The sequence below is a fragment of the Rhinopithecus roxellana genome, chromosome 19 (genome assembly GCF_007565055.1).
Source record: "Rhinopithecus roxellana isolate Shanxi Qingling chromosome 19, ASM756505v1, whole genome shotgun sequence".
In the NCBI taxonomy this organism is placed as follows: Eukaryota; Metazoa; Chordata; class Mammalia; order Primates; family Cercopithecidae; genus Rhinopithecus; species Rhinopithecus roxellana.
This window is the reverse complement of record NC_044567.1, coordinates 32,187,661-32,214,333: the sequence shown is the minus strand read 5'-3', so window position 1 is coordinate 32,214,333 and position 26,673 is coordinate 32,187,661. Positions and strand designations below refer to the sequence as shown.

Here is a 26,673-nt window from a genome sequence, read left to right as displayed (position 1 = left end):
TACTCCACAAAGACACCATGACCTGAAAACTGGAGACCAGCAAAGAACGTCCCTACCCCGCAACCCTTTCTGTCAAATAAAATTGCCGCATTAAAATGTATTTCCTCCACAAATGGAAACTCTGGAGATGGGCATGGTGGACAGGTGGGACCGCCTTACCTGGTAGTGGGAGGTGAGGTCTGCTTTGCTGTGCAGGGAGGCCCCAGTGGGGCTCCTTCTGGACCGTCCTTGGCAAGGAGGGGGCTGCTGGGGAGGAGCAGCGACCGCAGGAAGATTGTTAGCTTCTCAGAGACAGAATTTCAACCTGCAGGGGGAAAAAAGCAAGTAAAAAAAATGCCTTTGAAGGAAACATCTTCCTTTTGATCTAAAACAAACATTTGGTGTTAATAAACAAGGAAGAGGCAGCTTCAAAGCCAACCGTTTGCCACCAGGGATTGGCACCCTCCAAAGGGCACTTGGCTTTTTATGCCCCAGGGGAGTAAAAGGAAACTTGCAGAAAACACATCATTAGGACCCTATTTCCCAACAACCAACGGTGCAGTCCATCCCAGGGTCCGCCCCTCTCCCAGCCCATTTGCAATGGTCCTCCACCCCCAGCAACTCTTCCACCCCACCACGCGGGCCCCTCCCCATCGCCTCTCCCACCGCCGCCTGCTCTCACTTCCTCCCCCATCCAGCATAGATTCCAGGACCCACCACTGTCTGCACTCCCCCAGCTACTTTGTCCCTCTCTTTTAAAAATATTCATCCGATGATGTCACTGTCCTGATCTGGTGACACAGCCTTTCACTGGTGTCCTGTATCATTTGGAAGAAACACTTCAAGTTGCACAGCGGCCTGCAAGCCAGGTGAGTCGGGCTTCTATGATTTGGGGACTTCCTAAGAAGATCAGATGCAAGGTCTCACAAGGCGGCCATGTACTCGTAGACAGCTTCACGGCCAACCCTCCTTTGCTTCTGGGGCTCTCGGCAGTCTGGCCCCCTCTCCTAGCACACTCCCTCTCTCCCCTGCAGCCCCATTGGCTTCCTGGCCATCCCTCCACGCAGGCGCATGCCTCCCCGACCCCACCCCTGCACCACGCCTTTGCACGTCTACTGCATGGAATGCTCTTCCCTGCACATTTGCAGGGCTCCTTCACTCCCTCCCTCCCTCCCTGTCTGCCTCCCTCTGTCCCTCCCTGCCTCCCTCCCTGCCTCCCTGCGTGCCTGCCTCAGAACTGTGCACATATGGCACCTTTCTGAGGCCATCCAGGAACAGAACACCCCATCAAAATAACCAGCATTCCTGTGGCATTTCCTTCTCCTTTCCCCATGAATTTCCTCCCGGGACTTAGCACATCTGGCTTCATGTGGATGTGCCGGGATCCCGCCATCCCGCTTTGCCTCTGCTGGAATGCAGGCTCCCTGAGGGCAGGCATTCACATCTGCTGGATTTAGTGCTGAATCCCCAATGCCCAGGATGTGCCTGGCACGTAGCTGGGGCTCGCTCCATATTTTTCTGAGTGAATAAGTAAATGAATGAATGAATGAACCCACAAAAGTTACTCCCCCATTAATTCTTCTGGGTTTATTTAGAAACATATCCCACTATCACACCGGAGAGCAGGAATTCCCGGGAAACGGAGGGGGCCGGAGGATTCTGTTTGTTTCGTTGGTAGGGGCTGGCAGGGGGTAGACCTGAGCCTGGAAAGTCTTGTTTGCTTAATTTACTCCAACCCAAACAGTGTATGTGTGCCGTCAGCCAGACAGGACACAAAAACGATCTAGGAGATCCGCTCTGATCAACCCGAGAGACTGTCTTCGGGATAGAGTCATGAGAGCGGGGTGGCCAGGGAGTGGCTGAGCTGTGTGTCTCCCTGAATCGCCCCCACCACTGGCAGCACCCAGAAATTTCACAACGGGGTTTTAAACAACAACAACAACAATAATAAATTCACCAATTTGTTTCTTTTCCTAAAATCCAGTCACTGAACGGAGCACAACCCCCACACTGAAGAGCAGAACCAGCTTCCTAGAGAGCTCAGCAACCCTGGAGCAATGCCTGGGGAACATCTGCCCTTTCAGGAACCATCGGTGCCGAGCCCAGTGCCCAGTGCTGGGCGTGGGAGCCACTTTTCAATGGCAAAAGTGTAAGTAATATGAACAGCTCCATGGATGAAATGCAGCCAGGGAGGTGGCTGGGAGAGGGCCTGGGGGCAGGGGACCTGAACAGAGGTAGAGGACTCAGGTGGAGGTGGAAGGCAGCCCAGGTTGGGCAGGAAGGGACCCCAGGAAGGGGCCTGGCCTGGTGGGGAGAGAAAGCAGGCAGCAGGCTTCTCTGCGACCTAAGTGCTTGATTCTCAGCAGGAGCAGAAAAGGCAAGGGCTAGAACTCACACTGCACCAGGCCCTGGGCAGGGAGGTCTGTGGGCGACTGAAGATCTGTGCCAAGCCTCCTCTGAGCCTGGTGTCCACACCCCCACAGCCCCAGCTTCCAGCTGCCCCAGTGACCGGAGAAGCAGAAGCATCCGAAAGCCCTCGAGTCTCTGCTGGTCCTGTCGAGGCTTTCAGGGAGACCACAGGATACCCTTCTTGTCCTGGAGGCGATTCCCAAGCATTTGCTTTGACTCTCAGTGTCGCCTCCTCCCCAGACAGGGCTCCCAGAGCCAGGATGGAGGCAGGTGGTCCAGGGAGACTCCTGCCCTGCTGCGCTTTCCCACCACCCCCAAAGCAGAAGCAGCCCAGGGCCTGGGTGGGAGGAGAGCCTGGGGAGAGGTGGGCTGTCTGCTGGGGCTGCCACCCTTCCTGACTCGTCAGTTCTCTTGCCTTTGAGGCGAATGGAGCTGCCCTCCCCAGAGCAGCCCTGGCAGGGGAGGTGCCCACAGGAAGGAATGTAAACAGAGTCCATCCCTGGGATCCCCAGTCATCCCCCGAGGCCACATGGACACCGATGCTGCCCAGCCTGGCAGCCAGTCCAGGGCCAGGGAACCTAACCCCCGAAGGAGATGGGGAGGAATTAGAGGGAACAAAGACAGGGTGGGGAAATGTAATGAAGGAACCCAAGAGAAGCTCTAACCCCACTGCTCCCCTCCCCAGCACAGAGACCTTTGCGTGTCATGCCTGAAACCCAGGCCCCCTTCTCTGGGTGCAAATGTCTTCACATCCCCCCAGAGGCCGAGCTGAAGGTGGTGCTCCTGGCGTCCCCACACCTCTCCTCCGCACCTTGCAAGCCAAGCTCACAGGAGGTTATTTCATTTTAACGGGTCATGCCCAGCCCCGCCTGCAGCTGCCAGCTTAGAGGATGGAGACATGAGAGATCCACAGGCTACTGAGTCCAGAGTGCGGGGACCCACCCCAGCACAGCTACCCCTGCGTGGGCTCGAGCCTCCTTGGCGTTGGTAGGCGAGTCCTGTGCGTCCTGCATCCCTCCCCTGCTGCCAGCTGGGCGAAGGTGCTGTGTCCCAGCCCCACCGATAGGCCCAGCCTGGTTTTGTTTTCCTCAACCTGAGCTGAGTGGGAGATAACAGCTTGTCCCTGATTGTAATGGCATGTTTTTCCCCACTCCGCAGTGGGAGACACCAACCATCACCCATAGCACAGAACACGGGCCTATGGCCCCCTCCGCATGCGCCCCTGTGCCCCACGCTTGACCCCTTGGTGCCACAGGGTTTGGGGACCTCAGGGCTCACCCCAGGCTCGTGGCTGGCAGGAGTGGAACTGCAGTGGGAGGCAAAAGGCCCAGTGACCAAGTCCCCTCGAAGGCTCTCGAGGCCCCGCAGCCCAGCAGGGGTGGGAGCAGAGTGGGGGGCTGGGCTGGGCTGCAGGTGGCTTCTCAGAGCGAGCCCACGCAGTGGCAGGGACCAGGGTGGGTGGGGCCTGGTCGAGGCCACAGGCTGCCATTCCTCCACTTGTTGGGGACAAAAGCGTCCAGTCTGTCGCAGGAGCGAGCTGTGTCCTCCTCATTCTCTGAGCCGTATTTATGGCCCCTCACCATGTGCTGAGTGCAGTGCTCAGAGCACAGCACAGCACACAGGGAGCACTCAGAGCACAGCAGAGCACACAGGGACACCCCACTGTTGACCTTCACAGGCAAAAGCCTCTGAGGCCTCCTCACCTCCCCCTCTTCTGGGAGGTCAGGTGGGGAATTCTGAGACCCCATCCTGTCCCCTACACACACACACACACACACACACACACACACACGTGCACACATGCTCACATATGCACATGAGCACAGACAGGCCATCCTGGACCCTACCCTCCACCTGCTTCCTCAGGATCTAATCCTCTTGCTTTAATGACAGAGCCCCCAAATAATATAGGGGTCCAGGGAGAGGCTTAAGCATCCCCGGAAGGCTGGTCATGGGTGGCAGGGCCCCCAGAAGAGCTGGGAAGCGTGAGGAGTGTCCTACAAAGGGTGAGGGCTGTGCCCTGGGGCTTGGAGGAGGGCCTCAGTCTCAGAGTGGGATTTTAAAGACCCCTGCGCCCCCATCTGCAGCTGGCCAGTTTCCTCTTCCCAGCTTTCAGCCTGGCCACTTCAGCCTGCTGCAGAACCAGCCAGCACTGCTCCCGAGGCAGCACGAAGCTGGGGCAGCCCCTGGTGCTCTGGCCCCAAAAGACCTCCTCTCAGATTCTTGTCATTGAAAAGAGAAGATGGAAAAATAAACATTTGGACTGCTATAAAGCGTCTTCTACCAAAAAATAAGCAGACACGCAAACGAAGAGGGAGGTAGGGGAAGGAGTGAGAGAGACGGAGGGAGGGAAGAGGAGGGAAGGAAGCCTCTGGGGACAAGGCACGTTCACCCAGCCTGGACAGGGGAAGGTTGAGGAGGGCCATGGCAGAGGCGTGGGTGAGGCACACAAGGTAGCTGGAGCAGAGTCCACAGGCAAATAGTCCAGGTGAGACGCACTGGCCAGGCAGAGAGTAGGCCAGGACAGCAGGTCCCAGGGAAGGGCAGAGAAGGCAGAAGTCAGATGACCTGTCCTGGCGGGCCCCGGCGGGCCCCGACGACCTTGGACTCACGAGTTGCCTTTGGTCAGAAGTGTGGACTTGTGTGGACCAAGATGCTGCAGAAGCCAGGGGGAGCCAGAAGCAAGGGGCAAGCACAGCTAGGAAAGAATGTGTTGAGACGGGGGAGGGGAGGGCCTGGCCGAACCACCATCCTCATCCTTGTCCTTAGCCCCCGTCAGTGTTGGCTCACCATTGTGCCCCAGTGCCTGGCCAGCGCCGGCACACGGTAGGCGCTCAGCAGTTCTGGTGAAATGAATGCTGCAAAGAAGGCGGCCAATCTGGGTGAGTGGCGTGGAGCTGGGTAACGTTTCTGATGAAAATTCCCGGCTATAATCCCAGCGCTTTGGGAGGCTGAGGTGGGCAGATCACAAAGTCAGGAGATTGAGACCATCCTGGTTAACATGGTGAAACCCTGTCTCTACTAAAAATACAAAAAATTAGCCGGGCATGGTGGCGGGTGCCTGTAGTCCCAGTTGCTTGGGAGGCTGAGGCAGGAGAATGCCATGAGCCGGGGAGGCAGAGCTTGCAGTGAGCCGAGATGGCGCCACTGTACTCCAGCCTGGGGGACAGAGCGAGCCTCCGTCTCAGAAAAAAAAAAAAAAAAGAAAAAAAAAGAAAATTCCTGGGTGACCTGAACACAAACAAGTGGGATCAAGAAGTTGTCACTGATTTGCATCTGACCACAGGATGGTCTCAGGCTCCTAGAGGTGGGGGTGAGGTGGAATGACCTTCCCATTCTACATGGCAAAGCAAGCGAACTGAGACCCTCACACTCACAGCCTCCTGTGCAGAGAGAGGACCAACAGCCAAGCATACAGATATCCTGGATTTTTTTTTCCCCCAGATCTCCAAATAGAAGGCCACACTTGAACTTCAGCATGCAAGCGGACATCACTAGCCTTTTATAAATTAAGGCTCATCTGAGGATGTGGCTTCATTTATAGGATTTAAGATGAGGCATCACAGAGAGGTAGAAGTAGCTGGTGAGTTGAGGAGGAGCCCCCCATTTTACTACCCCCTCCCCAGGCCTACTGACAGCAGCGCATGGGGGAGGGAGAAAATGATCCCCCTCAGGGCAGACGCAGCCCTGCCAGTGCAGAACTTGAATTCTGAGGCTGTTCATCTTCTCAGGGCATGCTACACTCCATTCTCTGCAACAGCCTGGTTGGTGTGCCTTGGAACATTTCAGGCAACAGCAAGGGAAAAGCTTGGAGCAGGACCCACAGGCCTGGGTTCTCCTCCCAGCCTATCACTGTGTGACCTGGGACATCTGAACATCCCTGATCCTTTCCCCCATCAACTCACAGGAAGTGCCCACTATGTGGCAGATGCAGACCCAGGTGCCGGGCATTCAGCAAGGTGCAGTAGCAACCCCATCCCCGCCCAGAGTGCCTGGGATGTCACCTTCCCTGCCCCCTGCACAAGGCACACAGAAAGACGACAGAAAGGGCTTTGCACTAAATCACAACTGCACTTTCTCCTAATACTCCAAGGAGTCAAATGACCTCTGAAGGCCACCAGAGCCACAGGCCTCTTTGTGATGGTCAGACATGGGCTTGTGAAAGAGCCATTTAGGGACATAGCATAGGGGACTCCAAGACCAGGGGACCCTAAAATCATCAGAAATCAACTTTGGGTTTTAGGTCATTTTGCTCATGTTTTTGTTTTTTTGTTTTATGTTTGTTTTTTAACAAAGATAGTGATATCACCAGAAATATGCCCGTATTCTTATTTGGCTTCCTGGAGGGACTCAGAAAATGGCACTTGCAAAATCTCAGAGGATTCCACTCGCACATTTTAGATTGTGCTTTTCTCCCCAAACTGCACTTTGCTGGTACATTTTATTGTAGAGAGCAGAACTTTTTAGCCTTCTAGTCCTGCCAGAAAGTTAAAAAAAAAAAAAAAAGAATGAGAGTAATGGCAAGAATTTAACACTCTTTCTTTACTTTATTTTTTGAGACAGGATCTCACTCTGTCACCCAGGCTGGAGTGCAGCCTCCACCGCCCAGGCTCAAGCAATCCTCCCGCCTCAGTCCCCCAAGTAGCTTGAACTACAGGTATGCATCACCATGCCTGGCTCATTTTTGTAGAGATGGACTTTTGTAGAAATGGGCTGTATTTTTTTTAGAGATGGGCTTTCACCATGGCGCCCAAGCTGGTCTCGGACTCCTGAGCTCAAGCGATCCACCCACCTTGGCCTCCCAGAGTTGCTGGGATTACAGGTGTGAGGCACTGGGCCTGGTCCAACATTCATTTTTAAAACCATGGAATTCTCCAAAGGCACTAGAGCTGCGCGCCCTCCCAACTGCAGCCCTTCCTCAGGGTATGCAGCCTTCTGGAGCTTGCCCGGGGTACATTTCCGCCAGGCACTGTTCTCTTTCCTTCTGTTTTTCTTACACTAGCTTCTCCCTGGGTGCCAGTGGCTCTGCTTCTGCCATCTTTTCTAGCTAATCCCTCTCACGATACCTTTCAGGGCTGCTGGCTTGCTCTCTTCTGTTTTCCATCACCCCAGTTCCTCCTCAGCCTCTGCACCCCGCAAAACATAAGCTCCTAACCAAAATCAGAGTTTGAAATGGGACTCAAACTAAGAAAGCAAAGCTTGCTCTTTCTTTAACCAAGAGAAAAACAACGCAGAACACCGCATTTTAGTAGTAAAGATTATGGGGAATATATAATACTCGGAATAAATGAACCTCCTCCCCCCGTTTTTAAACCACTCTTGTGAAACCAGCTGAGTTCCTGGCTCCCCTCATGCCTTTGGAATCCTGTCTCTGGCAAAAGTAATTTGGGTTTTATTCTTCTGGCATCTGGTGGGAGTCGGTGACAATTTTACTGTAGCTACACTTCTTCTTTTTTAATACCAGTGTGTTTTAATAATACAGTGTACCTTTTGGTATTGTTGAAATGTTGCATTATTCAACGTATCCAACAGGAAAGGGAAGGGCCTTCTGTAATTTATGTGTCCTCGGCGCTGTGTTTAAAGCTTGTAAAGTGGAGGGCTGTAATTTGGAAAGCAATTTTCCCCAAGGTCGGGAGAACAGTTTCTGGAGGAGAGGCTGGAGACTGCCTGACCCGGGCTCATTGGGTTGGGGGCCCAGAACCCTGGCCATGAGGCTAACCCTAGTGGTAGGGAGTACTGTGGGCCCCAAACCAGAAATGTTCCCCAAAATGCAGCAACAACAGCAAATTCTCAGCCCGGCTATGGCTGGCTCGGTAGGCCACTTGGGTTTCAAGCAACTCATCTAGTTTCCAGGTTCTGGCCCTTCCAGAGAGAGTCATTGCTGTGCTCAACATTCTTGAGTCCCTCCCGCATGGATACTGGGGCACAGCTGGAAACACCACAGGCACCTGTTGTGAGGCCTGCAGTGTAGAGAGAACAGGTAAACCACAACCCCAGGAGAGACGGGGTATGGGCTCCTACAAGATGGCAAGCTCCAGAATGTTGGGGCCTTATTTTTCTGAGCGCCACAGCTAAGCCATTGAGAACAGTGCCTGGCACACCCCAGGTGCTAAGCAAACATGCTTGAGCGAGTGCATGAAAGAGTGAAAAGCCAATCGAGAGACATGGGTGATGGGCGTCTGGGAACCTAAGCAGAGGTACTGCATTCATGGGAGGTGTTCTGGCTTCCTAGGGCAGGTGACCAACCCTGGAGTGAATCAGAAAGGAGAGGGAAGGGGAGGAGAGAGGAGGGCAGGTGCAGAGCCTTGGACAGAAGGGGCAGGGGAAATGTCATCTAGGGAATGCAAGTGACAGAGGAAGTTTGGGACTGGGGGTAGCAGGAGATGAGACCAGACATATAAGTCAGAAACCAGATCAGGAAGTACCTTGAACACCATACAAAGGACTTTAAAAAGCCGTTTGAGGAATTTTAAGCAGGACATGATGAAGATTTGGGTATTCGGAAGCATGCTCTGGTGCTGATGTGGGCCTGGTAGAGGGGAAAAACAAGGCAGGAATCTCAGCGGGGAGGCAGCCCAGGTGATCCAATGGCTTACGGAAAGGCAGATGGAGATTAGTGACTGTGAACACCAGGATTTGGTGACCAGTCCCACCCACATGGGAAATGAGGAAGACGCAAGCCACCTCCCGGTTTCGGGTTTGTCCAGCTACATAAATAGGGGGCCAGTTTGTGGTAAGGTGAGGAAGAAGGTGGGCTTGGGAGACCAAGACATCAGGAAGTTACAGTGCAGGGGCCTTCAGCTCGGTGAAGGTGTCATTTATCGCATTATTACCTGCAGTCCACTCTGCTATTCCTTACACCTTTTCCTATGTTAAAAATGGCACGAGGCCGGGCACGGTGGCTCATACCTGTCATCCCAGCACTTTGGGAGGCCAGGTGGGCGAATCGCTTGAGGTCCGGAGTTTGAGACCAGCCTGGCCAACGTGGTAAAACCCTGTCTCTACTTAAAAACTACAAAAATTAGTCAAGCGTGGTGGCACACACCTAAATTCCCAGCTACTCTGGAGGCAGAAGAATTGCATGAACCCAGGAGGCGGAGGTTGCAGTGAGCCAAGATCACGACACTGCACTCCAGCCTGGATGACAGAGCAAGACTGTCTCAAGAACAAAACAAAGAAGAAATGGCACAATATGATGTTTCAAGGCCGATGGGGCTGAGCTCACATTGGACATGCTGAGGTTGAAGAGCCCCTGGAATGTCCAGGAAGGTGGTTGGTCAGTGGGTGGTGCTAGCATCTAAATTGGAGAGAATCCTGTCTGCACTGGGGACTGTGGCAGCCAGGCTCTAAGACAGCCCCTGAGTCTTCACCTCCTGGTGCCCAGAGTTGTCCCCTCCCCTGTCATACCAACATTGGTCTGTGTGACCAATAGAATTCAGCAGAAGTGAAGGTTCATCAATTCTAAGATTAGGTCTTAAAAGACCTCCATCTCTCTCTCACTCTGGAGGAAGTCAGCCGCCCTGTCATGAGAACACTCAGGCAGCCCTACAGAGAGGCCACTTGGAGAGGAACTGGGGCCACAGCCAGCAGCCATGAGAGAGACCAGCTTGGAAGCAGATCCTCCAATAAGAGACACCAGCTTAGAAGCAGATCTTCCAGCCCCATTTGGGCCTTCCCATGCCTGCAGCCCTGGCCAACATAAACTGCAACCTCGAAGGGATGCTGAGCCAGGCACCCAGCTGAGCCCCTCCCAGATTCGTGAACCTCAGAAACTATGAGCTAATAAATGATTGTTGTCTAAAGCCATTAAATTTGGGGATAATCTATTACACAGCAATAGACAACACAGGGATTACAAAAAAATATGAATGGGGCTGTAGCCACAGTCATGGATAAGAACACAAAGTGAGAAGACGGGATGAGAGCAGATTACAGAGGCGAGGAGGGTCACACTGGGGCACACCAGGAGGCAGTGGTGGGAGAGAAAGGCTGGTGAGGAGGGATAAGCAAGAGCCATCAAAAGGAGGGAGACAAGGCTGAGAACACTACAAAATCCCAAGGATGAGAGCTCTATTAGGCTGTTCTTACATTGCTATACAGAAATGCCTGAGGCTGGGTCATTTACAAAGAAAAGAGGTTAATTGGCTCCTGGTTCTGCAGGCTGTATAGGAAGCACAGTGTTGGCACCTGCTCCTGGTGAGGTCTCAGGAAGCTTCCACTCATGGTGGAAGGTGAAGAGGGAGTAGGCGCATTACACAGCAAGAGGGGAGATGAGGGCGGCACCACGCTCTTTTAAACAACCAGATCTCACATGAACTAATTGAGAGACAACTCACTCATCACCAAGGGGCTGGTGCTAAGCCATCCATGTGGGATTCGCCCCCATGATCCAATCACTTCCCACCAGCCCCCACCTCTAACACTGGCAAACGATTTCAACATGAGAGTTGGAGGGGACACACATCCGAACTGTATCAAGAGCATTTCCAGAAGGAGAGTGTCAGATGCTACAAAGGTCCAGCAGGACCCTGGCTTCCCAGGGACCAAGTTCTCCACCTACCTTGTCTCAGTCCAGTCCTCCTTACCTGCCACCTCCCTGCCTGGCTGCTGGCCCCATCGCATCCCTCAGATCCCACTCCCAAGGTCTTCAGTCTTCAATGAGAGGCCTTCCCTGACCACCCAAGCTAAAGGAGTCCCCGACCCCAGTTTCCCGGTCACTTTCTGTCATAGCTGCCTGGCATTTGTTGCAAGCTGTAATTATATTTTCATTTGTTTCTTTACTCAGCCGTGACCTATGAAGGCCGGGAGGAATCCGTTTCATTCACTACCATAAACCAAGTGCGTGAGGTGTCCTAGGCTCTCAATGTTTGTTGGATAAATAGATGGAAAGAAAGAAAGATAAAAACCCTGAGCTTCACCTGGAGGCCCAGTTCAACTGGTGGGAAAACCGTTCCCTCCCCAAGTCACACACCTGCCACAGCAGTAGGGCTCCTTGGCTCTGGAAGAAAACATAACCGGGCTGGGGGAGGAGGTGGAGAAGGACAGGAGACTCTGAAGGTGACCCAGACCAGCTCTTCCATCATTCTAAAAGTGGGGAAGCTGGACACGGTGGTGCATGCCTGTAATCCCAGGTACTTAGGAGGCTGAGGCAGGAGGATCACTTGAGCTGAGGAGTTTGAGGCTAGCCTGGGCAACATAGCAAGACCCCATCTCATATCTCATAAATAAATAAATATTAATTAAAATGAAGGTGTCTGTAGGAAGGCCAAGTGGCCACCGTATTTCCTTCAAGCATTCAACAAACATCAACAGCCTGTGCAACTGGGCTAGGTGGTGGGAACCTGTCCCCTCAGCAGTTCAGAGTCTTGGTGGGGAAGCTGGCAGCCAGACAGGGCAGGAGAAGATGCAGTGTAAGGGGTGAGGCCTGAAGGCTGACTGTCCCCCTCCACCCTGCCTCCTGGAGCTATGAAGCGCTGGGCAAGCTGCATAGCCTCTCTAAACGTCCGCGGCTTGCCTGTAAGCAGGACTGCTCCCACCGCACAGGCTGGCACCAGCTTTTGTTCCTCACCAGCAAAGCACTTGGGCCTGGGCCAGAGCACAGGTCCACACCGCCGTGATTTCAACCAGTAAGTACAATACACTGCAGAGAAGACATACAGAGCACTGTGGACACAGGGAGGGCTGGAGTGAGATGGGGAATGAGCAGCTTTCTGAAGGAGGTAACAGTGGAGGCTTGAAGGAGTGGGAAGCACGGAGCAGACAAGCAGCTCGGAGACATAAACCCTCCCATGCCCAGGCAAGGAGGCCGGAGGGCCTGCCCAGCTGAGGGCTTCAGCAGCAGGACCCAGGCCAGAAGTGAGGCCCGCCAAGGACTGAACCCAACCCTGCCTACAAAGCAGTATCTGCAGCCAGCGGCATGGTCACCAACACCAGCATCTGGGCCAGGGCCACAGCCTGAAACAGCCACACCTGGCAGAGGCACAAGAGGACCCATGCAGGGGCCATGCAGAGCTGGAGGTCAATGATTTTCATCTGAAGAGGGAGCTGGGCCCCAAGGAGGACTTGGGGAGTGGCTGTTTGTGCACACAGTGGCCATCTGGGATATGGAGGGCAGGTTTGCCACAGTTCAGGTTCATCCCCATGCTTGCTTCCCCAGGTGTTGTGCCCAGTTAAGGGTCGAAGCCCACTCCTCACAGCCCATCCTGTTCCCCGGCCCCCTTGGGGATCTCCACAGGTGAGTTACCTGGCTCAGGTCGGGTGGGAGGTGAAGAGAGGAACTTTCTAGTTGCTTTTCTCCAGCTTCGAAGTGAGGCTTTGGAGAAGCCTCCTGAAGGGGAGATGGGAGGGACAGCTGGCAGGGTCAGGAACACCAGGGGGGAAGCAGAGAAGTACAGGGAGTTGAGGGGTGCAGGGGGCTTCAGGGAGACAAGGGAGGGATACTAGAGTAGAATCCAGGATGGGGTGGGGTACAAGGGCACAAGCAGGTGGGAAGGGGGAGCAGGGAGTGGAGATGTGGGGTGAGGGAGAGGGGACTGGGACGGGGGTGCAAACAGGCAGGAAGGCGGGGGAGGGGTGCAGAGGGTGGGGAGGTGAGGGCAAGCGTGCTGGGGGCAGGGATGGGGGTGCAGGAAGGTGGGAATGCAGTGCATGGGACAGTGACAGGTACAGAAAGGTAGTTGAGGGGTGCAGATGGAGGGAGGTGGGGGAGAGGGTATGACAGGGTGGGGCACAGGGGCAGGGGAGGGGTGCAGACACCCACAGTCTGGGTGCAGGGGTAGGGTGGCAGAAGATAGTTGTGGGTGTAGGGGGTGGATGGGGTAGAGGTTAAGGCAGAGGCTCCTGTGGGCTAGGACCCTGCACTCCCCCAGCATCGGCGCAGCCTGAGCAGTGACAGCATGGCAGATGGGTATACGCAGAAGCATGGCCCCTGGTAAATAGGATTGGGATGTTGAACAGCCGACACGTTCTCCGAAACTGTCTATATGCCACAAATGGAGACAACTGTGACCTTAATAGGATGCTAAACTTTTGGAAAGTGGAGAGAAATGGAGAGAGCCAGAGTTGAGGACTGAGGGTCCCCCTCTCTGGCTGGAGGCCAGGGCTACTGGTGACCTGTGGGGTTCTTGGAGTTCAGAGTGGGGCGTTTTCGCTTCTGGGTCCTAAAAGCCAGTGGGTCTGGATGGTACGCATTCCTTGGCATCCTGTTACAGCAACAGGAAAGACCAGCACCCCTAAAGGCCTCCCACCTGGCCCTGAGACCTCCATCTCTGCCCACGGTCTGGCTGCATCTCCTGGAAGATTTTTTTTTTTTAATGTTCCCATCCTGGGGCTGCACCCCTCTCTCTGGGCCCAGCACATACTTCCAGCCTGGGCATCAGGGAAATAACTCAAAACCATAACACACTTTAAAAAATACACTTACCAGCAACTGCAACATTTGCTTTGCACAAACATTTCAAGAGAATTCCCCAGATAACCCTGCTGTGGGAGAATTCTAGCCACCAGGAGAAAGCTGCCCAGGCCCCAGCGGGACATGGTTTCTCAGCGGTCCCCAGCCACCTTGAGGACAGGAGGCAAACAGGGACAGACAGCAGCAGAGGGATTTGAGGCCACAACGGCATGCAGAATTTCCTGGCGGGACGTGTCATTAGATCCCTCCTAGAGAGGGGCCTTACCCCACTCTTTGCCTGACAGCCTGGGGCACAGCGATGCCCACTTCTGAGCCTCCCATGCGTCATCTCAGGTGTTCACGAGATTGTCACGTGAATGCGGAAAGCCTGCCTGCCTCCCACAGAGCTGGGAGCTCTTGAGGACAGTGTCTGCCATGTAGAAAGGTGTGGAAATCTTCCTGAGTGATTTGAGTGTTACCTGTGTTACCTTTCATGGTCCTTGCCTGCCTCGGGACCCTGTTCTGGCAGGCTGTCCCCACGCTGTCCCTCCTAGCCAGCCCATCAGCTCAAAGAAGCGGGGCTGTGATGAGCCTGCACTGGCCGAGGCCATCATGAGAGCCCCCGTAAGGTGGAAGCAGAAGTCCTGGGTCCACCCCTGCATGGCAGCCCCCACCCAGGTGCACCACCACAATTCCCCCTGGCCCCGAGACTCAAGGAACTTTCTTGGGAGCTGGGAAAGCTGGGAAAGATCTCAATTTAGACAATGGTCATAACGGCGCAGACATCTGTCAAAACTCATTTGACGGTACTAAGACCTATGCATTTCATAGTATGTAAATTACCCTCAGTTTTTTAATTTAAAAAGGTTACCTCCTGGACTGAAAACAGATTTGAGTGAAAGCCACTGCCTCAGACCCAGGCATTCGATGGACTGCAGAGTCTTTCATTCGGCCAAAGTCAGCAAATAGAGCCCAGTCTATATGCTTGGAAAAAAACAATCATCAATATAATGATAAGGAAAATGTCCCATACGTAGCATCGGGAGACCTGCCTCAGTGAGTTTCTACCAGCAGTGGCAAGAGGACCAGAAGCCATCAGTGTCCACCCAAAGCCTGGCTCTTCCCTCATCAGTTTTCTTGTAGTGAGGAGAGGGCAGGATAAACAGGAAGTTCTAGAACAATATCCTCTTCCCAGCCCCCCAGCTGGCTGCCTGGGTAAAGTGCCAGGTAGGGACGGACATTCCATACACAAGGCTGGTGGTACGGAGGGGACATCTCTGAAGGTGTGCACCTTAGAGCAACACAGAGGGGCACGGCCACAGCTGCTCCCCTCCCCTGTGGAGCCAGTGGCCACCCCAGCAGGCACTGAGCCAACGCTTGGAGTCTGCCCAAGACCCCCCCCCCAGGTTAAGAGAGGCTACTGCAGTACTCCAGGAGCTTCCCTGCTCCCTCTGGCAGCAACAAGGCACTGGTCTTGGACCAGCCTCCTAGAATAGCAGATGTTAGGCAGATGTGCAGGAGGCTCCAGAAGGTTATGGTGGGAACAGCTGTGGATGCTGAGGAGCGGACAAAAGCAGACAGGAGAGGAGCAGAATGGAGATTTACCTCCTTGGCAAGAGGCTCTTCTGACCACCCCTTGCCCTGCCTTCTGGCTGAGAAACACAGACTGAGGTCTGGCAGAGAGAAACCCTTGCTGCGTGAGCCCAGGTTGACTCAGGGCCCATTTTGACCTTCAATATGCTCTCCCTCAGGGATCCCGCCATGACATTTGCCTTCATAGGAACTCGTTTTCCTTTTGCGCTCCTTTGGGCAGCATTCTTACAATCCAACAGATGAATTCTGGCTCTTTGGAGTTCCATCAGGAGGGAAGACCTCCCAAAACCAGTATGGCTCAACAAAGCTCTGTCTACCCACTCATCTATCCACCCATTTACATACCTACCCAACCACTCACCCATACATCTACTCACACAGCCATCCTTCTACCTACCCATCCATCTACCCATTCACCCATCCATCCATCCATATGCCTACCCATCCATCCACTCGCCCACACATCCATCCACTTACCCATCCATCCACTCACCCATCCACTTACTCATCCATCTACTCATGCACCCATCCTTCCACCCACCCCATTCACCCATCCATCCATCCATCCATATGCCTACCCATCCATCCACTCACCCACACATCCATCCACTTACTCATCCATCCACTCACCCATCCATCCACTCACTCATCCACTTACCCATCCATCTACTCACGTAGCCGTCCTTCCACCCACCCCATTCACCCATCCATCCATCCATCCATCCATCCATCCATCCATCCATATGGCTACCCATCCATCCACTCATCCATCCACTCACCCACCCTTCCAACCACTCATGCACTCATCCTTCCACCCACCCATCCATCTACCCATTCACTCACCTACCCATATACTCACTCATATGCCCATTCACATACCCATCCATCCACCCATTCCCTCATCTACCCATCCATCCATCCACATTCCTACCCATCCATCTACTCATCCATCCATCCACTCACCCATCCATCCACTCGCTCATCCATCTACTCACTCATCTATCCACTTATCCACCCATCCATCCACCCATCCATTCACTCATCCACCCATCCATCTAGCCATTCACTCATCTGTTCATCCAACCACACATGTACCTACTCATATATCCATGCATCCATCCATTCACATATCCATTCACTCACCCATCCAACCACATACCCATCTACCATACATTTATTCATCCACTATTCGTTAATACACTCATCCATCCATGCATCCAACCTTCCATCCATCTATAGATTCATCCATCCATCTGCCCACTCACGCATCCACCATCCATTCATTCATCCACAAAGAAACCCCAATGAGAGGGGGTGAGAAGGCCCAAAACAGGGGCAGGGTTTGAAGGTCAGTACTACAAAGACTGAAATGTGAGGCACCTACAAGTCTAGGCTTGGGTATCAGATAATCCTGGATCAAAATCCTGGCTCCCTTGTCATTATCTTTGGGCAAGTTACTTAACCTTTCTCAACTTCAGTTTAACCACCTATAAAATGGGGCAATAATAACTTTCTCATTGGGTACCATAAGAAACAGATGACACCATGTATCCAGAATGCTTGCTTTAGTGGCAGGTACCTGGTTAGCATTCGATATACAGCAGTGGCCATTATCTGCATGATCATCAGAATTGGCCACCCTCCACACCAACACTGGAATATGCATTAATGGGACTCTTCATTCTCACCTACTTCATGCCCTTTGCCATGTGATTTTGCAGTTTTTCCTGCAAAAGAGGTAGAGTCTCCTTCCCTGTCCTCTATGAATCTGGGCCTGCCATGGGACTTGCTCAGAATGAGGTGGAAGAGATGGTGGGCCATTTCCAAGCCTAGGCCAGAAGCCTTGTATGTTTCCACTTGTTCTATCATTGCCATGGTTGGCTCCCTGGTCCGAGGATGGGGATGAAAGATGCATAAAGCACAGCTGCCCCAGTTAGACCATGCCAGGAGCAGGACCACTGAGCCAACCCACAGACCCATGAGGGAAACCAGCCAGGGTCAGCCAACTCCCAACGACCCAGACTTATGAACCATAAACAGAAATGATTTTTTTTTTTTGAGACGGAGTTTCACTCTTATTGCCCAGGCTAGAGTGCAATGGTGCAATCTCAGCTCACTGCAACCTCTGCCCCCTGGGTTCAAGTAATTCTCCTGCTTCAGCCTCCTAAGTAGCTGGGATTACAGGCATGCGCCACCACGTCTGGCTAATTTTGTATTTTTAGTAGAGACAGTTTCTCCATGTTGGCCAGGCTGGTCTCGAACACCTGACCTCAGGTGATCCGCCCACCTTGGCCTCCCAAAGTGCTGGGATTAGAGGCATGAGCCACCATGCCCGGCCAATTATTGCTGTTTTAAGCAACGGGTTTTTGTAGTTTGTTGTGCCATAATAGCTAACTGGTATACCTTGCCCCTTCAATTTCCCCATCCTCTTTCTCCTTTTTCCATATTCAAAAGACATTGATTATGGAACATCTAGTTCTGTCTCCCTTACAAAGCCAGAAAAGGAAAGACTTCTGCAAGAGATCCAGGGAAGCCTCAACTTCCCTGTCTGCAGCCTCTGCCTGCTCCCTGGAAACAGGAAGTGACAGTGAAGCCCAGGAAGAGGAATGATGTCAAGGGCAGGTGGGCCAGGCTTGGAGATGCAGACGCCCGTGCTAGGGACACGTTTGCTTGTGTGCCTCTCTGTCTACTTAAGTACTTTTAATTCAAGGTAACCCAATTTTCAGAATCTCCAGGGAGTGGGCTCTCAGACGCGGGAAGTACAAGAATTTGCCGTGGAAATCACTGCCGAGGGGAGATTAGGGCTTCCACGGAGGGTTCGGAGCTCTTTCCCGCAAGCCCATTAGGGATTCCGCACAGCGCACGTGGTGTAAATCACTTCCTATTCAGGCCTGCTGATGAGGGGCTCAAAGGTCGATTTTCCATGGTTATGACAACAAAAACTAAAATTGGGTCAAACCCGAAAGGTATTATCTTCCTCCGAGCCGCTAAATGCACAAGAGTAATGAGGTTGGTTGAGTAACACACCCCAGCCCGCTTGCAGGCTGCTGGGAAGACAGACAGGCCCATTCCCTGGGCGGGCTCAGCTGCCCTGCCACACCTCCACGTGTCCAGCGGAAGGTCCCGGGCCCTTCATCTCACTGGCCACAGAGGCTGGTTGTCTGAAGCTCTCAGGCCCTTCTTCCTGCCTGTAGAAGCCTCACAGCTACTGAAGAACAGAGATGTTCCACAGCTCTAGGAAACCTGAGTCACTAGGGTTGGGGGAGGCCACTTTTGTTCCTGAGTCCTACCCCCTGTCTCCTCCTTGCCGTCAAGACAGCCACAGATTTGAACCTGCAAGAGCTGGGGGGCTAAGGATTTGCTCCAGCTCAGCCCCTCCCTCTGAGGAATCCTGGCCTATCACTGTGGCAGACGCCATGCCAATACCTCGAATTTGCATAACGTGCCCTTCTCCTTATACATTATTGATTTGTATTCCACGCACACACATGCTCCGCCTGGAACCCATCCTTCAAAGCCTCACTGTCAACAGGCTTCAAATTAGACCCATCATCTCAGCTTATACAGTATTTATCAACTGACCTGTCCCACAACTTGGAGTTATTCTTAGAAACTGCCCTGCTTTATCCTGAGAGAAAGGGAAGAGGGAAAAGAGTGGGGAGATATTTAAAGCAAGAAGGTGTCCCTCCAGAACTGATTTTGTTCTCTAAATTATGTGACGGTCATTTATTAAAACGGTGGATGGGGCATGTTGGCAAAGCTGGGGACACGTTGGCAGCACCCAACCGGGGTGAAGTGGGCAGATCCTGGAGAAATATCTGAGAACCCCGGTGGTTGCCACACTCACAGGTCACGTGACCACTAAGCAGGTCCCAGTGAGCCTTGAGATAAGCCTCAATGTATTCATCTGAAAAATGGGGCTAATATAGCCTATTTGCAGGGTCTGGGCAGAGTGGAGTGAGATTAGCTACAAGAAAGGCTTTGAAAACATTAAATTATATTCTGATACATGAGTGAACCTTGAAAATATTTTGCTAAGTGAAATAAGCCAGACACAAAAGGACCAATACTCCATTCACGGGAAGAATCTAGAATAGCCAAATTCATAGAGACAGAAAATAGGGTGGTGGGTGCCAGGGATGACAGAGAGAATAGGGAGTTAGTGTTTAATGGAGACAGAGTTTCCACTGGGGAAAATGAGAAAGTTCAGCAGATGAAAGGTGGTGATGGCCACACCACAATGTGAATTCACTTAATGCCACTGAATGAGGCACTTGAAAATGATCAAGATGGTACATTTTGTTATTATATTTTACCACAATAAAACATGTAATATTTAACTACGATACAACTGTGCAGTGATGTGATGTTAGTTCCTGTGTCTTTCAGGAACATTTATCTCACGCCCCCAGCCTGGAACAGGAACCCTGCTTGGGCAGAGGGAGCAGCTCCAATCTTGCCTTTGAACTGGAGAAAAACGGGGTTCCATTCCTTGCTGTTGCCTCTCCGGCCTTTACAACTTACTCATGCCATGGAAAAGCATGGATTCCACTCCCGGGCACAGACCCAGAGTTTCAGAGGGGAGGCCCGGCCTCCCCACTCCCTGTCCATGGGGTTCCAGCAGGCCTGCAAGAAGGAGGACCCTGCCACCAGCACCCTGGCCAACCTCCTCCAGCCTTTCACAGAGAACCCTTTCAAAGTTCTGTCCCGATCAGCTCAGGACCCTGTAACACTATCACAGACTGGGGACCTTAAACAAGAGACAGGTATTTCTCACAGTTCTGCAGTCTGGGAGTCCGAGATCAGGGAGCAGCATGGTCGGGTTCTGTGGAGGGCTCTTCTGGGCTTACAGACAGATGCCTGTTCCCTGGGTCCTCACATGGAAGAGACAGGGGAGACAGCAAGCTCCCTGGTGTCTCCTCCTGTAAGGGCACTGATCCCATCACAACGGCCCCACCTCCTGACCTCAACTTGACCCTGATCACCTCACAAAGCTTTGTCTACAGATACCATCCCATAGGAGCTTAGGGGTTCACCATATGCATGGGGCACCCGATTCAAGTGGCAGACCCTTCAGATTAGATCTGCAGCAAACAAGCTGGCCCTGGAGCTGGCACAGCCACCCAAAAGCATCTGCTAACACATGGGATTTTACATGTTCTAGGAGCCATATTTTAAAAAATTAAAAACAAGCAAAAGTAATTTTCATGATATGTTTATTTAACGCAATCTAGTCACACTATTATCATTTTGACATGTAATCAATACAGAGACTATCAATGAGAGATTGCTCATCCTCTGCCTTGCATGTGATCTTTGGTACCCCGTGTGCGTTTTACACATGTGGCCAGTCTGTCTCCACCCAAACTTCCACATCTCCAGCTCCACGGCTGTGTGTGGCTCGGGGCTGCCATGTTGGATGGTGCAGGCAAGGGATCCCTCCGTGTCCTGCAGCCCCACAACTGAGGGACATGGGGCCCCACTATGCTTGCAGGGGTCCACCGGGAGGGGAAGAGAAGCCGGTTCCCAGGAGCTGTCTTCTGCCCGGCTCTCCCACACAGGCTCTAAAGCCACAGCTCCTCCAGGCCAGCTGCCATCTGAAGGAGGGCATTTGCCTTATGGAATCCAGAGGGGTGCTGAGCTCACAGGAGCTCCTGGACCAGGACAGGGATACAAAACCCTTCCTCCCGACTGAGACTCCAGCAGAGCTCAGGCACACCCACCTTCCTGACTCTAGTCAAGGAAATGGGAAGGTGGGTTGGCGGTGTGGCAGGGTGCTCCGGCCCCTCACCTCGAGCTCCTGAGCACCATGCCTTGAAAGAGTTTGTTACCACAGACCTCACCTGCTTGGGCAGAGGGAGCAGCCACCCCAATCAGGGCCTGCCCACATGCAACCGTTCAGTCGCGTAAGCGTTTGTGACATTGGCACGCACCCCAATCGAAACCTGGCATAGCGGGAGCTGCCGTAACAAAGCCGTTGGCAGCAGATATTTAAAATTCCTGGCTTCTCCCTCGCCGAGTCACAGAGCGGCCATGGGACACTTCCTTCCCACCCAGAGTAGCTCGCTCACTAGCAATGTGATGCGTTTCTTTACGACACAGCATTAGTTTCCTCCTGTTCCTGCAACAAATGACCACAAATAAAGTCACTCAAAACAACAGAAGCTTCTTCTCTCACAGAGGGAGACCAGACGTCCAAAGCCAGTTTCCCTGGTTGAAGTCGAGATGTGAGCATGGCTGGGCTCCCTCCAGAGGCTCCAGGAGAGAAGCGTTGCCTGCCTCTTCCAGCCTCTGGGGCTGCAGGAACTCTCCAGCTTGTGGCCGCATCGCTCCAGTCTCTGCTTCTGTGGTCACATGGCCTTCTCTTTTGTCTGTGTCAAACCTCCTTCTGCCTCTCCTTTATAAGGACATTGGTGATTACATTTAGGGCCCGCCTGGATAATCCAGCACCATCTCCCCAGCTCAAGATCCTTCACTGCATCACATCTACAAAGTCTGCCTTTGACATCTAAAGTAACATCCATCGGCTTTGCAGATTAGGGCATGAATATCTTTTGGGGGCCCTTATTCAGCCAACCGCAGATATGCACTAAAAACATACACAGATGTGCATGTTGCGTGAGGGATGAGATGGTGAGATGAGATCAGTTCACTCCCTGGTGATGAGGCCTGATGATGTGGCCATTTGCCACAAGAAAATGGTTCTTCAGGAGACTCCAGCATTGCTCAGTGAGAGCTGGCACCCAATAAGGTAAAGCAGCCACTGGCCGGCCAGCTGCTCTGAGCATCCCCAAAGCTCAGGCATCTGAGGCCCAGGGCAGGCAGAGAGGTTCACAAGGAGATGCCACCCAGAAGCTGCTTAAGTGGAGCAGTGGGAGGATTAGACTCTGGCACCATGAAAGAACTCTATCGGCTATCAGCACCACCATCATGATCACTTCAGAAGAGGATCTGCAGAAGACCTTGCCCGGGCCCACCATACCCCCATCTTAAACACTTCAGTGCACACAGCCCCATCCCATTGCCAGCACCTGCCTGGGGTCCAGAGTACCCCTGGAGCAGCCTCAGTCCATGAACAACAGAGGCGGGTGTATAAATACCCCAGCTCCCTCTCCCCTGGGCTGGAGACCCCTAAGCTGTGTGTCCTACACTTGCCTTCAGGGTCCCCAGTGGGATCAGCTCCACTTGCCCACAGCAGACCTTGGGCTGCCTCTCTTCCCCGTCCCACCTCCTCATCTCCTCTTCTGTCTCCTTCACCTCCCCAAATGCTTGCCCTTAGATACTGATACTGATCGTGGAGTCTGGAAAAGCCAAACTGAGACACAGGCACTGTCAGAGCCCCAAGGAAGTGCCACCACCAGCTCAGGAATGGCAGCAAAAGCAGAGGTATATGAGCCTGGAGGTGTCTGGGATGAAGGTCAAAGGGGTAGCGAGGAGGTAACTGGCGAGACAGTGCTGCACTGCTCTGATGGTCCCTATGCCACACACCGCTACGGGCAGACATTTTGACCATGATATTGATGTCTATCACTGCTATTAAGTGCTCAATGCTGTAAACACTAGGCATGATGCTGAATGCATAGCCTGTACATTTCACTGAATCCAGGCAACAAAGGTGGGGTCTGGCATGGCCCCTGTGTTATAGCTGAGGAAGCAAAGGCTAAGAACATATCTGGCCCAAGGTCACAGCCCTCATAAGTGGCTACAGGTGGATTCAAGCCTGGATGCCTCCCCCATCCCTTACTCCCATACGCACCAAACACATAGATGCTTATGGCAAACGTTTTAAAGTTCCCAGACTAAGAATAACAGAGAAGTAAGCATTTGAGGAACAGTAAGGGAAAGTCAGAAGAGAAGTGAGGAAATTGATACCACATCCCTGTGGACCTTGCTTCGCAAAGGGAGTGGCCACTGGACGTCTCCACTTCCAGACTTTCCTCCATCAGAGCCAGAAAAGTGAGCAGGGAGTGCCAGGAGGAGGGTCCAGAAGGGGTGGGGAGGGACTCGATGGGGCCAGTTTCCTGCCTGGCTTGGCTGTGTGGCTCTTCTCGAGAAGCAGCAAAGGTACACAGACTCAGCTCGTCCTTGGCTCCCACGATCACTGCATCACGCATGGGGAAATTTAAGGAGATGCTGAGCGGCCATCTGTCTGTTGTGGGGAGCTGGGCCAGAGGCTAGGCCGGGTGACCTCCACACTCCCAGCCCCCTCTTAGATTCTAAGCATTGTCAGATGTCCCAAGAGGAGTGCCCCAGTGGCCCCCTACCTTCCTGCAGCAATGCCCTGGGCCACAGAGCCTCTCAGGCCATGACAAGGGAGCTGGACCCCAGATGGAGAGGAAAGAGCCAAGGGAGCCGGATGCCTTGGGCAGGCCTGGGGACTGGAGTGCTGAGCAGGCCAGCCCCTTCACTCTGTTCTGGTTTGTCAGAGGTTCCAAGCTGGGGCCAGGGTGGGCTCAGTGAGTCTGGATTGGAGAAAGGACCAAAGCAGCAAGGAGAAACGGATCAGGATGGGGGCCACAGAGGAGCGGCGGCCACTTCCAGCAGAACATGGAATCCTGATGCAGCCCAGCTGGGAAGCTGGAACCCTTCTCCAGTAACCCCAGGATCCAGAGGATGGGAAGTTCTAGAGACAAATTCTCTAACCCAGTCACCACGGAAGGCCTGCACAGATGTGGCCTAGGATGGGTACTCTGGGTTGTCGCTGGCTGGCAAGTGTCTACCAGAGAAATCAGGATCCATCCCCAGGAGGCAACTGGAGCCCCTTGGTGGAATCTGATGCTGCCTGGGAGTCCTGGGGGCAGGAGAGCAGAGGGGCCTGGCCAGAGGGCCTGGTTGTGCTGGCAGACCCTCGGGGGAGGCTGGAGACACAGCCCTATTGTCCACACCCTGCAGCAGATCAAGCAGTGCTCTGTCCCACCTGCTCCTCATCAGACACCACTGGGTACCTCTCCCATCCCATCAGACACCGCAGGGCCTCAGAGCTCTGGCTGCACCCACACCACCTGCCACTCAGGTGTTTTAAATGGGGCAGTCACTCCTGAAGACACGTGCCTCCTCTCAGCAGTGTAGGCCTAAGCAGGGCCCAGGATTCATAATTCTGAGGTTGGCGGAACTAAATTTGGCCTCCATGGGGGCCGCCGCAATGGGGCTCCTGCCTGGCAGTCCCCGCCCCATGGCAGGTGCCCATGGGATGCTGGGTGGGTTTGCGTCAACTGGGCGGGTTCTCAGCCCCAGGGTGGGGACAGGGAAGGGTGGGCAGTCCTACTCCCCTGCCATTGTCCAGTCCATATCCCAGCTCAAAAGAGATTCAGAACAAACAGAAGCCCTCCCCTCTCCTCAGACAAGAGCCCCCAGTTCGGACAAGCCACACCTGGTACTGCCTCTCAGAGACACTGGCCACATCTTGCATCCTCAGGAGATGTCCATGAGATCTCTTCATTGATAATGGGACCCTTCTAGAAGGTTCCAGAGACTTCTCTAATGACCACCCCAAAGGGAGAGTGTCCTCTTTCCTTTACAGGTGAGAGAACCAAGGCACGCACCAATGCGGTTACACAGAGCAGGCCAGGAAAACCTGCCCTGGAGAAGCAGAACCTTCCTGGGCCTGGGCGGCCCATCACAGTGACAGGGCCAGCGACGGGGCCACACAGTCCAGCATCTGCCACCAGAATCCTTTGCCAGACAGCTTTTCTCTAGTTCTTCCTACCAAAGACCTGAATGGGGCTCAGGAACATGGATGCTATTGAGGACACAAGTCAGGGTCTGGCCCGTGGATTTAGGAGCCTCACTGGGACCGATTTGTAAACTGCCTGGTAACACGGAAACCACCAGCAGACTCCAGAGGCCACAGTGAAACTGGGCAGAAAGGAAATCCAGGCATGAAAATGATGGCCGTCCCTGCACTCGCTGGCCTCCCAGAAAAGCCCACCTGGTGGGGCACTGGGAAGAGCAGGTGCCATGGAGGACAGTGTCAGCTCCCTGAGAGGGGGTTCCTCCAGCACAGGGGCCTTCCGGCGGCGGGAGGTTTAGTGGCTGGTGACCCAGTGTTGCCACCCCAGCCACACTGCTCCCTGGAGGTCTGCCAACATCGGGGGCATACTGAGCCGCCAGCCCAGCCCAACTTCCTCCGCCTGCCTGCCCAAGGCCACCGCCCACCACCTCCCTGCCCGCCTGAGGCCGCCCACCGCCTCCCTTGTTGTTATTCTCCTCAGTGCTTCCCTCCTCTCTGCTCCCCGCGCCCCCGCAGGCCTCTGCAGCACCGCGCTGGCTTGGCCGAAGCTGACTGGAGTTTTAATGACACGTCTGGGGTTGAGGTGGGCGCTCCTGTCCCAGGTCTGCCTACCGGGTCCTCGCCAGCCAGTGTCCTCCGCCCCAGCAAGGGGAGTTTCAGGCTGTGCACAGCCCCCTCGCTGGGAGATTTGGAGAGCCTGCCCGGCATACCCTGCATACTCCACACACCCCGCACACCTGCTGCTGCTAGCGCAGCCATGTGTCCCAGAGCAGAGCGCCAAGGTGGGTGGCAGGCGTTCATGCGAAGTGCCCCTGGCTGCATCCCTCGGCTTCTATAGGGCACACTAAAGCCAAGGACTTCCTCTCACATCACAGATTTTAAAACCTCCCTGGCAGTCTCAGACCACACCCCTAGTCACACATCAGGCTCTCAACCTTGCCTGCAGGTCAGAAACACTTGGGGGGCTTTGGAGCCCAACCCATGTCCAGGCCCGCCCCAGGCCGACAAACTCAGAGTCCAGGGCAGGCAGACACTAGTATTGTAACAGCGTTCCAGGTGGTTCTTTGGCCGGTCTGAATGGCCCAGCCCCAGGGCCCCGGCCCTGGGGTCCAAATCAACCACCGCCCCTGTGAGGTTGTGGAGGGATCCGGGCAAGGGGCTACAGAGCCAGGACACAGCAGGAGGAGAGCAGGGTCCCCAGGGCAGCCTGGTTGAGAGAAGCACCAGAGCCGGTGTTTCAGTATGGGTGGCTGTCTCTCTCCAGGACGCTGGAGCTACAGAGGCTATACACATTGACAAGAAGAGAAGGGCCCCGGTCCTCCCCACACCCCCTCCAGCCCCAGAGCACACAGCTCAGAAAAGCCAGGGCCCAGGCTCCCAGTCTGGGGGTGTATTTGTTCACTGTGACCTCACCTGCAGGTCGAGAAACACCTGGGGAGCTTGGAAACTGACCGATGCTCAGGCCGATGGAGTCAGAGTCCAGGGCAGGCAGGCACTAGTATTGTAACAGCGTTCTAGCTGGTTCTCTGGCCAGTCTAAATGGCCATACCATTCCCCACCCCAACCCCTCCTT

The 26,673-nt window shown here is 53.8% G+C and overlaps 1 protein-coding gene across 3 annotated transcripts in view; it reads right to left on the bottom strand.

Moving 5' to 3' along the window:
• The window catches only part of RBFOX3 (RNA binding fox-1 homolog 3), a 524,150-nt gene that overhangs the window by 393,765 nt on the left and 103,712 nt on the right, over positions 1–26,673 (bottom strand). For all 3 annotated transcript variants that reach the window (XM_030923589.1, XM_030923591.1, XM_010381944.2), the window contains exon 2: positions 160–304. The gene's annotated coding sequence lies outside the window, so the exon portion shown is untranslated. The remainder of the gene's footprint in view (positions 1–159; positions 305–26,673) is intronic.